We start from the raw sequence: 14,027 nt of genomic DNA, 5'->3' as shown, positions 1-14,027 counted from the left end.
AAAGGAGGTGTCAAGAATACACAGAAGAACTGTACAAAAAAGATTTTCACCACCCAGATAATCATGATCATGTGATCACTCACACTCACCTAGAGCCAGACATCCTGGAATGTGAAGTCAAGTGGGCCTTAGGAAACATCACTATGAACAAAGCTAGTGGAGGTGATGGATTTCCAGTTGAGCTATTTCAAATCCTAAAAGATGATGCTGTGAAAGTGCTGGACTCAATATGTCAGCAATTTTGAAAACTCAGCAGTGGCCACAGGACTGGAAAAGGTCAGTTTTCACTCCAATCCCAAAGAAAGGCAATGCCAAAGAATGCTCAAACTACCACACAATTGCACTCATCTCACATGCTAGTAAAGTAATGCACAAATTCTCCAAGCTAGGCTTCAGCAATACGTGAACCGTGAACTTCCAGATGTTCAAGCTGGTTTTAGAAAAGGCAGAGGAACCAGAGATCATTTTTCCATCATCTGCTGGATCATCGAAAATGCAAGAGAGTTCCAAAAAAACATCTATTTATGATTTATTGACTATGCCAAGCCTTTGACTGTATGGATCACAATAAACTGGAAAATTCTGAAAGAGTGGGAATTCCAGACTACCTGTCCTGCCTCTTGAGAAACCTGTATGCAGGTCAGGAAGGAACAGTTAGAACTGGACATGGAACAACAGACTGGTTCCAAATAGGAAAAGGAGTCCATCAAGGCTGTATATTGTCACCCTGCTTATTTAACTTCTATACAGAGTGCATCATGAGAAATGCTGGGCTAGGTGAAGCACAAGCTGGGATCAAGATTGCTGGGAGAAATATCAATAACTTCAGATATGCAGATGACAGAAAGTGAAGAAGAACTAAAGAGCCTCTTGATGAAAGTGAAAGAGGAGAGCGAAAAGTTGGCTTAAAGCTCAACATTCAGAAAACTAAGATCATAGATCCGGTCCCATCACTTTATGGCTAATAGATGGGGAATCAGTGGAAACTTGTCAGACTTTATTTTTTGGGGCGCCAAAATCACTGCAGATGGTGACTGCAGCCATGAAGTTAAAAGACGCTTACTCCTTGGAAGGAAAGTTATGACCAACCTAGACAACATATTAGAAAGCAGAGACATTACTTTGTCAACAAAGGTCCATCTAGTCAAGGCTATGGTTTTTCCAGTAGGCATGTATGGATGTGAGAATTGGACTATAAAGAAAGTTGACTCCAAAGAATTGATGCTTTTGAACTGTGGTGTTGGAAAATATTCTTGAGAGTCCTTTGGACTGCAAGTAGATCCAACCAGTCCATCCTAAAGGAGATCAGTCCTGGGTGTTCATTGGAAGGACTGATGTTGAGGCTGAAACTCCAATACTTTGGCCACCTCATGCGAAGAGCTGACTCATTTGAAAAGACCCTGATACTGGGAAAGATTGAAGGCAGGAGGAGAAGGGGATGACATAGGATGAGACGGTTGGATAGCATCACTGACGCAATGGACATGAGTTTGGGCATGCCCCGGGAGTTGGTGATGGACAGGGAGGCCTGATGTGCTACGGTACGGTTCATGTGGTTGCAAAGAGTCGAACATGACTGAGCGACTGAACTGAACTGAACTGAACATGTCAATTGAGTCAGTGATGCTATACAACCGTCTCATCTTCTGTCATCCTCTTCTCCTCCTGTCTTCAATCTTTCCCAGCATCAGGGTCTTTTAAATAAGTCAGCTCTTCACATCAGGTGGCCAAAGTATTGGAGTTTCAGCTTCTACATCAGTCCTTCCAATGAACATTCGGGACTGATTTCATTTAGGCTGAACTGGTTGGATCTCCTTGCAGTCCAAGGGACTCTCAAGAGTCTCCTCCAACACCACAGTTCAGAGCATCAGTTATTTGGTGCTCAGCTTTCTTTATAGTCCAGCTCTCACATCTGTACATGACTACCAGAAAAATCATAGCTTTGACTAGATGGACCTTTGTTAGCAAAGTAAAGTCTCTACTTTTTAATATCCTGTCTAGGTTGGTCCAAGTTTCTCTTTCAATGAGTAAGCATCTTTTAATTTCATGTTTGCAGTCACCATCTGCAGTGATTTTGGAGCCCCAAAACATGAAGTCTCTCACTGTTTCCATTGTTTTCACATCTATTTACCATGAAGTGATGGGACCAGATGCTATGATCTTAGTTTTCTGAATGTTGAGCTTTAAGCCAACTTTTTCAGTCTCCTCTTTCACTTTCATCAAGAGGCACTTTAGTTCTTCTTTGCTTTCTGCCATAAAGGTGGTGTCATCTGCATATCTGAGGTTATTGGTATTTCTCCTGGAAATCTTGATTCCAGCTTGTGTTTCTTCCAGTCCGGCGTTTCTTATGATGTACTTTGCATATAAGTTAAATAAGTAGGGTGACAGTATACAGCCTTGACGTACTCCTTTCCCAATATGGAACCAGTTTGTTATTCCATGTCCAGTTCTAAATGTTGCTTCCTGACCAGCATACAGATTTCTCAAGAGGCAGGTCAAGTGGTCTGGTATTCTCATCTCTTGAAGAATTTTCCATAGTTTGTTGTGATCCACACAGTCAAAGGCTTTGGCATAGTCAATAAAGCAGAAATAGATGTTTTTCTGGAGTTCTCTTGCTTTTTTGATGATCCAGTGGATGTTGGCTGTTTGATCTCTTGTTCCTCTGCCTTTTCTAAATCTAGCATGGACATCTTTAAGTTCACATTTCACGGACTATTAAAGCCTGGCTTGGAGAATTTTGAGCATTACTTTGCTAGCATGTGAGATGAGTGCTATTGTGCGGAAGTTTGAGCATTCTTGGTCATTGCCTTTCTTTGGGATTGGAATGAAAACTGACCTTTCCAGTCCTGTGACCACTGCTGAGTTTTCCAAATTGCTGACATATTGAGTGCAGCACTTTCACAGCATCATCTATTTGGATTTGAAATAGCTCAACTGGAAATCCATCACCTCCACTAGCTTTGTTCGTATGATGCTTCCAAAGGCCCGCTTGACTTTGCACTCCAGGAGGTCTGGCTCTATGTGAGTGATCACACCATTGTGGTTATCTGGGTCACGAAGATCTTTTTTGTATAGTTCTTCTGTGTAATCTTGCCACCTCTTCTTGATATCTTCTGCTTCTGTTAGGTCCATAGATGTGGAGGCAATAGCAGAGTCTCCTATTGAGAAGACACCTTATGAGTAAAACCATTTTCACATCCAAAGTAGAGATTTAAATATGTGATCTGTACTCTTTCCCATTTGAAGTATAATTTTAAACATTTCTGAGTTTTATGAGTTTTAAGTAGAATGGGAATATGGTTTAATATGATCATCTAATTATTCATTTATTCTCAATTGCTTATTGAGTATCAATTACATGTTGGGTACTTGAAAAAGATGTGGATGAATTGTTCATCCTTCTTTTTCACTAACTCTAGAACAATTTTTTTTGAAAAAAGTAACTGTTTACCTAGTGTATTTGGTGTGAGTTTATATTCTGAACACTCTAAGAACTTAATGCACTGCCAGACAGAATAATCTTAAAACTAGCTGTAGCAGGCTGTAGTTGGTGAACATAAATATGAAATGTAAGTATGAAGTCCAAATAGGATAATGGTAATGCTGGGAAGCCCAGTACGCTCCTGGCATACAGTAGATTCTTAATCAATACTTGCCATGTAAATGCTGTTTATTGAGAGAGTATTATTCCTAACCAGGTGGTGAACCCAGTGTTACAGCTGGAGGTTGAGTCCTGTAGACTTATGTGCCATTATTCAAATGAATGAGATACATTTGGGACTCTGCTGAATTTTAAGACATATCTCTTTTTTAGAAATGCTATTTCTTGATCAAAAGCAATTACTAATTTTCTTGATTTCAACAATATGTTGTGGCAGTTCCAGTTGCAATATGTGTCAAATACTCTAAAGAGCATAAATTATTTAAAATGATTTAAATATTCAGAATAAAAATCACTGGTACTGTCTACATTGGAAAGAAATTTATTATAGAAAATAATCCAGTAAATCACTTCCAAAGATTAAGGTATTTATTTAGAAAAATAAGAAAAAATTATAATTCTGAAGAATCATTTATCTGTTGGCACACTTTAAAAAAAATTGTGCAATTTAAACTTTGTTATTATTGTTTTCTTGTTACAAATCTTGGTGACTGGGGCATTGAGGGAGTTTGCTTTGTAAAATTGAATTTGGAATCACATAATTTAAATGCCTTTTCATACTGCTCATGGGGTTCTCAAGGCAAGAATACTGAAGTGGTTTACCATTCCCTTCTCAAGTGGACCACATTTTGTCAGAACTCTCTATCATGATCCATCCCACCCTACATGGCATGGCTTATAGTTTTATTGAGTTAGACAAGGCTATGGTCCATGGTTAGTGGTCAGATTGGACAGTTTTCTGTGATTGTGGTTTTCATTCTGTCCACCCTCTGATGGAGAAGGATAAGAGGGTTATGGAAGCTTCCTGATGGGAGAGACTGACTCAGGGGGAAACTGGGTCATATTTTGATGGGCGGGGCCATGCTCAGTTCAGTTCAGTTCAGTTCAGTCACTCAGTCATGTCCAACTCTTTGCAAGCCCATGGACTGCAGCACACCAGGCCTCCCTGTCCATCACTAACTCCCAGAGTTTACTCAAACTCATCCATCGAGTTGGTGATGCCACCCAACCATCTCGTCCTCTGTTGTTCCCTTCTCCTCCTGCCTGCAATCTTTCCTAGCATCAGGGTCTTTTCCAATGAGTCAGCTCTTTGCACCAGGTGGCCAAAGTATTGGAGTTTTAGCTTCAACATCAGTCCTTCCAATGAATATTCAGGACTGATTTCCTTTAGGATGGACTGGTTGGATCTCCTTGCAGTCCAAAGGACTCTCAAGAGTCTTCTTCAACATCATAGTTCAAAATCATCAATACTTCAGTGCTCAGCTTTCTTTATAGTCCAACTCTCACATCCATACATGACTACTGGAAAAACCATAGCCTTGACAAGAGGGACCTTTTTTGGCAAAGTAACATATCTGCTTTTTAATCAGCATGGGGCCCATGCTCAGTAAATCTTTAATCCAATTTTCCATTAATGGGCAGGGCTGTGTTCCTGCCCCGTTGTTTGACCTGAGGCCAAACTATGGTGGAGGTAATGAAGATCATGGCTACCTCCTTCAAAAGGTCCCATGCAGGCACTGCTGTTCCAGTGCCCACAACCCTGCAGCAGGCCACCATTGATCCATGCCTTCACCAGACACTCCTGGACACTCATGGGCAAGTCTGGGTCAGTCTCTTGTGGGGTCACTGCTCCTTTCTCCTGGGTCCTGGTGAACACAAAGTTTTGTTTGTGCCCTCTAAGAAAGAATGAATAGATGGAGCCAAACAAAAACAATACCCAGTTGTGGATGTGACTGGTGATGAAGTAAAGCCTATGATATAAAGAGCAATATTGCGTAGGAACCTGGAATGTTAGATCCATGAATCAAGGCAAATTGAAAGTGGTCAAATAGGAAACGGCAAATGTGAACATGCATTTTAGGAATCAGCAAACTAAAATGGACTGGAATGGATGAATTTAACTCAGATGACCATTATATGTACTACTGCGGGCAAGAATCCCTTAGAAGAAATGGAGTAGCCCTCATAATAAACAAGAGTCCTAAATGCAGTACTTGGATGCAATCTCAAAAACAACAGAGTGGTCTCTGTTCATTTCCAAGGCAAGCTATTCAATACCACAGTAATTAAAGTATATGCCCCAACCAGTAATGATGAAGAAGCTGAATTTGAATGGTTCTATGAATACCTAAGGTTACAAATAGGAAAAGGAGTACGTCAAGGCTACATATTTCCACCCTGCTTATTTAATTTATATGCAGAGTACATCATGAGAAGCACTGGGCTAGAAGAAGCAGAAGCTAGAATCAAGATTGCCGGGAGAAATATCAATAACCTCAGATATGCAGATGACACCACCCTTATGGCAGAAAGTGAAGAGGACCTAAAAAGCCGCTTGATGAAAGTGAAAGAGGAGAGTGAAAAAGTTGGCTTAAAGCTCAACATTCAGAAAATGAAGATCATGGCATCTGGTCCCATCACTTCATGGGAAATAGATGGGGAAACAGTGGAAACAGTGTCAGACTTTATTTTTTGGGCTCCAAAATCACTGCAGATGGTGATTGCAGCCATGAAATTAAAAGACGCTTACTCCTTGGAAGGAAAGTTATGACCAACCTAGACAGCATATTAAAAAGCAGAGACATTACTTTGCCAACAAAGATCCATCTAGTCAAGGCTATGGTTTTTCCTGTGGTCATGTATGGATGTGAGAGTTGGACTGTGAAGAAGGCTGAGTGCCGAAGAATTGATGCTTTTGAACTGTGGTGTTGGAGAAGATTCTTGAGAGTTCCTTGGACTGCAAGGAGATCCAACCAGTTCATTCTGAAGGAGATCAATCCTGGGTGTTCATTGGAAGGATTGATGTTGAAGCTGAAACTCCAATATTTGGCCACATCATGAGAAGAGTTGACTCATTGGAAAAGACCCTGATGCTGGGAGGGATTGGGGGCAGGAGAAATGGATGACAGAGGATGAGATGGCTGGATGGCATCACCGATTCGATGGACAGGAGTTTGAGTAAACTTCAGGAGTTGGTGTTGGACAGGAGGCCTGGTGTGCTGCAATTCATGGGGTCACAGAGAATCGGATATGACTGAGCGACTGAACTGACTGAACAGATGAATACCTACAAGACCTTCTAGAACTAACATCCCCAAAAGATATCCTTTTCATTATAGGGGGCTGGAAAGAAAGAGTAGGCAGTCAAGAGATACCTGGAATAACAGACAAATTTGGCCTTGGAATACAAAATGAAGCAGGTCAAAGGCTATCAGAGTTTTGCCAAGAGAGTGCAGTGGTCATAGAAAACACCCTCTTCCAACAACACAAGAGAAGACACGGACATCACCAGATGGTCAACACCAAAATCAGATTGATTATATTCTTTGCAGCCAAAGATGGAGAAGCTCTATATAGTCAGCAAAAACAAGACCGGGAGCTGATTGTGGCTCAGATCATGAACTCCTTTTTGCCAAATTCAGACTTAAATTGAAGAAAGTGGGGAAAACCACTAGACCATTCAGGTATGACCTAAATCAAATTCCTTACGATTATATGGTAGAAGTGACAAATAGATTCAAGGGAGTAGATCTGATAGACAGAGTGCCTGAAGAACTACTAACAGAAGTTCGTGACATTGTATAGGAGGAGATGATCAAGACCATCCCCAAGGAAAAGAAATTCAAAAAGGTAGAATGGTTGTCTGATGAGTCCTTACAAATAGCTGAGAAAAGAAAAGGTGCCAATGCAAAGGATAAAAGGAAAGGTATACTCATCTGTATGTAGTGTTCCAAAGAATAGCAAGGAGAAACAAGAAAGCCTTCCTTAGTGATCAATGCAAAGAGATAGAAGAAAACAATAGAATGGGAAAGACTAGAGATGTCTTCAAGAAAATTAGAGATACCAAGGTAACATTTCATGCAAAGATGGGCATAAAAAAGGATAGAAATGGTATGGACCTAACAGAAGAAGACGATGTTAAGAAGAAGTGGCAAGAATAAACAGAAGAACTATACAAAAATGGTCTTCATGACCCAGCTTACCTTGATGGTGTGATCACTCACCTAGAGCCAGAACTCAAAGTCAAGTAGGCCTTAGGAAGCATCACTACGAACAAAGCTAGCGGAGGAGATGGAATTCAGTTGAGCTATTTCAAATCCTAAAAGATGATGCTGTGAAAGTGCTGCACTCAGTATGCCAGCAAATTGGGAAAACTCAATAGTGGCCACAGGACTGAAAAAGGTCATTTTTTAATCTAATTCAAAGAAAGGCAACATCAAAGAATGTTCAAACTACCGCACAATTGCACTCATCTCACACGCTAGTAAAGTAATGCTCAAAATTCTCCAAGCCAGGCTCAACAGTATGTGAGCCATGAAATCCCAGATGTTCAAGCTGGATTTGAAAAAGGCAGAAGACCAGAGATCAAATTGCCAACATTGATTGGATCATCAAAAGAGCTAGAGAGTTCCGAAAAAACATCTACTTCTGCTTTATTCATTATGCCAAAACCTTTGACTGTATAGATCACAATAGACTGTGGAAAATTCTGAAAGAGATGGGAATACCAGAACATCTGACCTGCCTCTTGAGAAACCTGTATGCAGGTCAGGAAGCAACAGTTAGAACTGGACATGGAACAACAGACTGGTCCATTGGGAAAGGAGTACATCAAGGCTGTATATTGTCACCCTGCTTATTTAACTTCTATGCAGAGTACATCATGAGAAATGCTGGGTTAGGTGAAGCACAAGCTGGAATCAAGATTTCCAGGAGAAATATCAATAACCTCAGATATGCAGATGATACCACTGTTATGGCAGAAACAAAAGAAGAACTAAAGAGCCTCTTGATGAAAGTGAAAGAGGAGAGTGAAAAAGTTGGCTTAAAGCTCAACATTCAGAAAACTAAGATCATGGCATCTGGTTACATCACTTCATGGCAAATAGATGGGGAAACAATGGAAACAGTGAGAGACTTTATTTTTTGGGAGCTCCAAAATCATTGCAGATGGTGACTGCAGCCATGAAATTGAAGGACGCTTACTCCTCGGAAGAAAAACTATGACCAACTTAGACAGCATATTAAAAAACAGAGACATCATTTTGCCAACAAAGTTATCTAGTTAAGCTATGGTTTTTCCAGTAGTCATGTATGGATGTGAGAGTTGAATTACAAAGAAACCTGAGCACTGAAGAATTGATGCTTTTGAACTGTGGTGTTGGAGAAGACTCTTGAGAGTCCCTTGGACTGCAAGGAGAACCAACCAGTCCATTCTAAAGGAATCAGTCCTGAATATTCATTGGAAGTACTAATGTTGAAGCTAAAACTCCCATATCTTGGCCACCTGATGTGAAGAACTACTCATTGGTAAAGACCCTGATGCTGGGAAAGATTGAATGTGAAAGGAGAAGGGGATGACAGAGGATGAGATGGTTGGATGGCATCACTGACTTGATGGACATGAGTTTGAGTAAGCTCCAGGAGTTGGTGATAGACAGGGAAGCCTGGCATGGTGCAGTACATGGGGTTGCTAACAGTAGGACACAATTGAGTGCCTGAACTTAGCTGAACTGAATTGAAATGCATGTACTAGGATTGGAAGTTGTCTTTCTATTGAATTTTATTTTTAATAGTTTTAAATAATTTCTGAAACTCCAGTACTTTGGCCACCTGATGTGAAGAGCTGACTCACTGGAAAAGACCCTGATGCTGGGAAAGATTAAAGGCGGGAGAAGGGGAGGACAGAGGATGAGATGACTGAATGGTATCACTGACTCAATGGAGATGAGTTTGGGTAAACTTTAGGAGTTGGTTTTGGACAGGGATGCCTGGTATGCTGCTGTTAATGGGGTCGCAAAGAGTTGGACACAACTGAGCGACTGAACTGAACTTAACACGAGTAGGTAAACCTTTCTAGAGAAAGACAGTGTTTTTCATTTTTGTTTTGTAGACTTTATTTTCCTAAGCTAGGCATTATTTGGTTAAACATACATTTTATAGTCATACACAGACTGAAGAAATATAAATATTCTAATAGCATCTAGTTGTCATTGTTTTTGGCTACATAGATTTGAGGGCTTTTATATCAATATTAGTGTTTTCTAAACTTCATAGTAATTTCCTGTAGCAAAGAACTGTCTCTTCTGAGAAGGGGGGAAAAAACCCCACTTATAAAATGAGGCCATTTTGCATATTAATCAGGAGGTCTTTGAACTCTAAGAATAAAATCCGTTAATGCTTTGGGTATGGAACAATTATGCATTCAAGGACTTTAATTTTATGCTAATAAAGCTACAAGCTTTACATTTTTCTTTGTTTTGTTTGCATTTCCTAAAGATAATTTAATGCAAATAATCCATTCATATACTGCATAGAGCATGTCGGATGCTTTCCCTATAGTTAAGATTGTATCAGCACTCCCATTATAAATCTCTATTACCCATGCTTTATAATTTAATTGAAAAAAACCCACTGCAGGCAGAAACTCAACACTTAGGGTTTCAGGCTAAAACTAATATTTCTCTTTTAAAAATTGCCTCCTCTATTTAATTTCATAGTTAATGGAAATATAAGAAGGATCATCCTGGAGCTGATTTTGAACAAAGCCAAACAGATCATTGTAACTAAAATAATTTCTGAGTTAAAGTAGTTGATATCTTATCACTGACCTAATACTACAACATTTAATCAAATGAGAAAAGACAATGGAATCTGTTTATCTTTTCTCTATACAAAAATACATACAAGAAGAACAAAACAGCTCTGTAAGGCCAGGCATCTATAAAATATACATTTGACATATTTTGTTAGGCGGTAGGTACACTTTATTTAAAAGTGCAAACCTTACTCCTCTCAGTGGGTATGGACTCAGGCCTGTGGAATCTGCTTTTTATCAGACTGAGATAGGAAGGGACATAGGGTGGAAGAAGCATGCTCTGAAAGTCTTTACTTTATCTGCCATATAAATCTTAAGTTCATGCCTCAATTACCTTGATGGAATTCAGGGGTTAATTAACAGGCATAGCAGTCTCAACCTGTTACACAGTAGAATTGAAAAGATCAGTTTTCAGACACATGGTGGTTTTGTCATCATCATTTGAACCCAAATCCTGCAGAAGAGAAAGGGTATGTGCCAGGTAATAATGCAATCTACAATCAAGACTTCACCATAGCTTTATCAAGCCCAGTGAGGCAAAGAAAATATGAGTGAGTTAAAAAAATACGTTCTTTAATTCTCTCAATCCATCAACTTTTTTCCTATTGAATTCCTACTTGTAATGCTGTGCATGAAATATATGCCAGGGTTTCTTAACCCTAAGCAGTCGTTAGAAGCTTAAAAATGATCTATCTATGAAATATGTTCTATTTCTAAATCACTAGTCTTTGAGATCCTAGGGACAATTATTAAGGACAATAATACAAACTGACATTTCTTACAGCATGTAGTAGTATACAAAGGGCTTTGATAGACATTAATACACACAACCTCTAAAAAGCACCTCATGGCTCAGACAGTAAAGCGTCTGTCTGTGGTGCAGGAGACCTGGGTTCAATCCGTAGGTCGGGAAGATCCCCCGGAGCAGGGAATGGCAACCCCTCCAGTATTCTTTCCTGGAGAATCCTGTGGACAGAGGAGCCTGGCAGGCTATATAGTCCATGGGGTTGCAAAGAGTCGAACTTGACTGAGCAACTAACACTTTCAGTTATTCTCAACAGTAAAGAAAATAGATGCTAAGAGATTAAGTAACTTGCTTAAGATCACGCAACTAACAAGCAGCGGTCAGCACTCACATTGTGTCCTCTGGTGGCCCAGTGGCTCCTTAGTTCTTTTAGGGGAACTCAGATTCTTAACTCTGCGAAATAGTCTAGTGATACAATGATGACAATGCCTTGTATTTATTGTCAGAGACCATAAAAGGGAGTTCATAAAATTTCTAAGTCTGATTCTTTAAATATCCCATATTAGCTTAGATTCATAAATAAAGAACCGAGAGCCTGGGTAAAATTCCTATGTATCTAAGCTACACAAAAAAATCAGTGATAAAATAAAAGAAAGTCATGGATATACTATTCCGTCTTTCTGATTAAAAATTACTCTTACTGGTCATGTTTTGGTTATATCAGAAACATCACTTATATATAAAGGTTATGAGAAAAGATTGTTTGAAAGCATGTGGTTGTACAGCCTTAAGAGGTTTTTGTGAAGATAGCAGGTAATAATTTTCTAAGGATAGTGTAAATGTAGCTCTGGTATAAAGAAGCAGGGAATGTACTAGAAAACTCCCTAGGATTGCTTTGAATCTGCAAGTCAATATTTTTGATGTTTAGTGAAAAATAGACTAGCTTCTGATATTTACAAACTGAGTTTAATTTTTTTGTTTTGATTATAAGAATTTTAATACACCATTTCTTATCTCACACCTTTAATTTTGCTGCTTTTGAGTAGTGTAAATTTATCATAGTGCAGAGTTTATGTCTAGATTAAGTCTCCACCCCCACTAGGTGTTGTGAGTAATGTGTGATATTGAGTTCAGGCTTTTGACAGTGTGCTGTCAGTGGGTGGTCACTCCTTGTGCCATGCGGGAGCCAATAAATTTATTTCCTTCCCCTACTCTGTCCTGAGCAGATGTCATCATTTGGTACAGTAGTTTTCATCTCCCATCCAAGTACTAACAAGACCCAATCTTGCTTAGCTTTTGAGAACAGACACATTTAGGGAGGTTCGACTGCAGATAATTTTTTTTGTTGTTCTTTATCACTCTGTGGCCTTCCCCAGTAGCTCAGCAGTAAAGTATCTGCCTGCAATTCAGGAGACCCAGGAGACATGGGTTCCATCCCTGGGTCAGGAAGTTTGCCTGGAAGAGGAAATGGCAACCCACTCCAGTATTCTTGCCTGGAAAATCCCATGGACAGAGGAGCCTGGCAGGCCACAGTCCATGGGATCGCAAAGAGTCAGATACCACACAGCATGCACGCTGGGAAATTTCTCTGCACTTCCCCAAGATGAACTTGCTCATGCTCTTCTGTCCTCTTGCACTGAATTTCTTTTGCTTGGGCAACCAGAGATTCCTAATTACAGCATCCAATAGATAATCTGGGGCACTATCAAGCAGAGACAATGAGATGTACTTGGAAGATAATGGATTTTGGATTTAGACCAAGGTTGGAATACTTTTTCCTGTAAAGGGGTGTGTGTGTGTGTGTGTGTGTGTGTGTGTGTGTACTCTGTCACTCAGTTGTGTCTGACTGCTAGAGCAGCCATGGAGCGATGTAATAAAAATGGGTATGGCTGTGTTTCATCAAAACATTACTTATGGATGCTGAACTTTGAAGTTCATTTAATTTGCATATGTTATAAAGTATTTATTTCATTTGTTTTAACAATTAAGAAGTGTAAAGGCCATTCTCAGCTCATGGGCTTTAGAAAAACAGAAGGCAGATGGGGTTTGGGTCACAGGTTGCAGTTTGTAGATCCCTTTAGACAGAACTGAATTTACATAGCAGCTCTGTTAATTACTGGTTCTGTGTCCTTGGTATGTGGTCAGGCCTCTCAAGATGGCTGCTTTCTTACTCTCTGTATATCCCTTGCGGAACAATGCCTGCTTCAACCACACACTGTGTACGTGACTGACCTTCCTACGTACTTGCCCCAGGCCCCAGCTAGTGACTGTTCTTGTCAAATGGACGATGAGGGGCATGCTTCTCTAATGGTTTTCCCAGTAGCCGATGAGCCAACCTTATGTCAATCCCCCCTGTCACTGGTAACCTCCCCTCCCCGAAGACTGCTGTCATGTCCTGACCACAGTCAGCTGCACACAATAAGGTGTAGCTCCAGGACCTTGCTTCAGATGTGTGAACTCCTCCATCCATTAACCACTGATGTCTCTGTTGCTGACTCCAGGCTCTTTCTTTGGCCTTGAAACTGGGCAAGCAGAGGCCTTATAGGCCTGCGGGGTTCAGGACAGCACTTGGGCAAGTTAGTTTACCTCTTAAGTTTCAGTTTGGTCAGTACAATGGGAATTGCAAGTGCCCGATGGAGTAATTGTGAGGATTTAACTTAAGCTCCCTTGTGGCTCAGCTGGTAAAGAGTGTGCCTTTATTGCAGAAGACCTGGGTTGGATCCTTGGCTTGGGAAGATTCCCTGGAGAAGGGAAAGGCTATCCACTCCAGCATTCTGGCCTGGAGAATTCCATGACCTGTATAATCCATGGAATTGCAAAGAGCTGGACATGACTGAGCGACTTTCACTTTCAACTTAATAACATATGTGGGGCTTCCCAGGTGGCTCAGTGGTGAAGAATCTGCCTGCAGGTTTGATCCCTGGGGTGGGAAGATACCCTAAAGGAGGAAATGGCAACCCACGCCAGCATTCTTGCCTGGGAAATCTCATGGACAGAGAAGCCTGGTGGGCTAAATCAAGTTG

This window comes from Capricornis sumatraensis, chromosome 2, assembly GCF_032405125.1.
Source record: "Capricornis sumatraensis isolate serow.1 chromosome 2, serow.2, whole genome shotgun sequence".
NCBI classification, from domain to species: Eukaryota; Metazoa; Chordata; class Mammalia; order Artiodactyla; family Bovidae; genus Capricornis; species Capricornis sumatraensis.
This window is presented reverse-complemented; position numbering follows the sequence as displayed.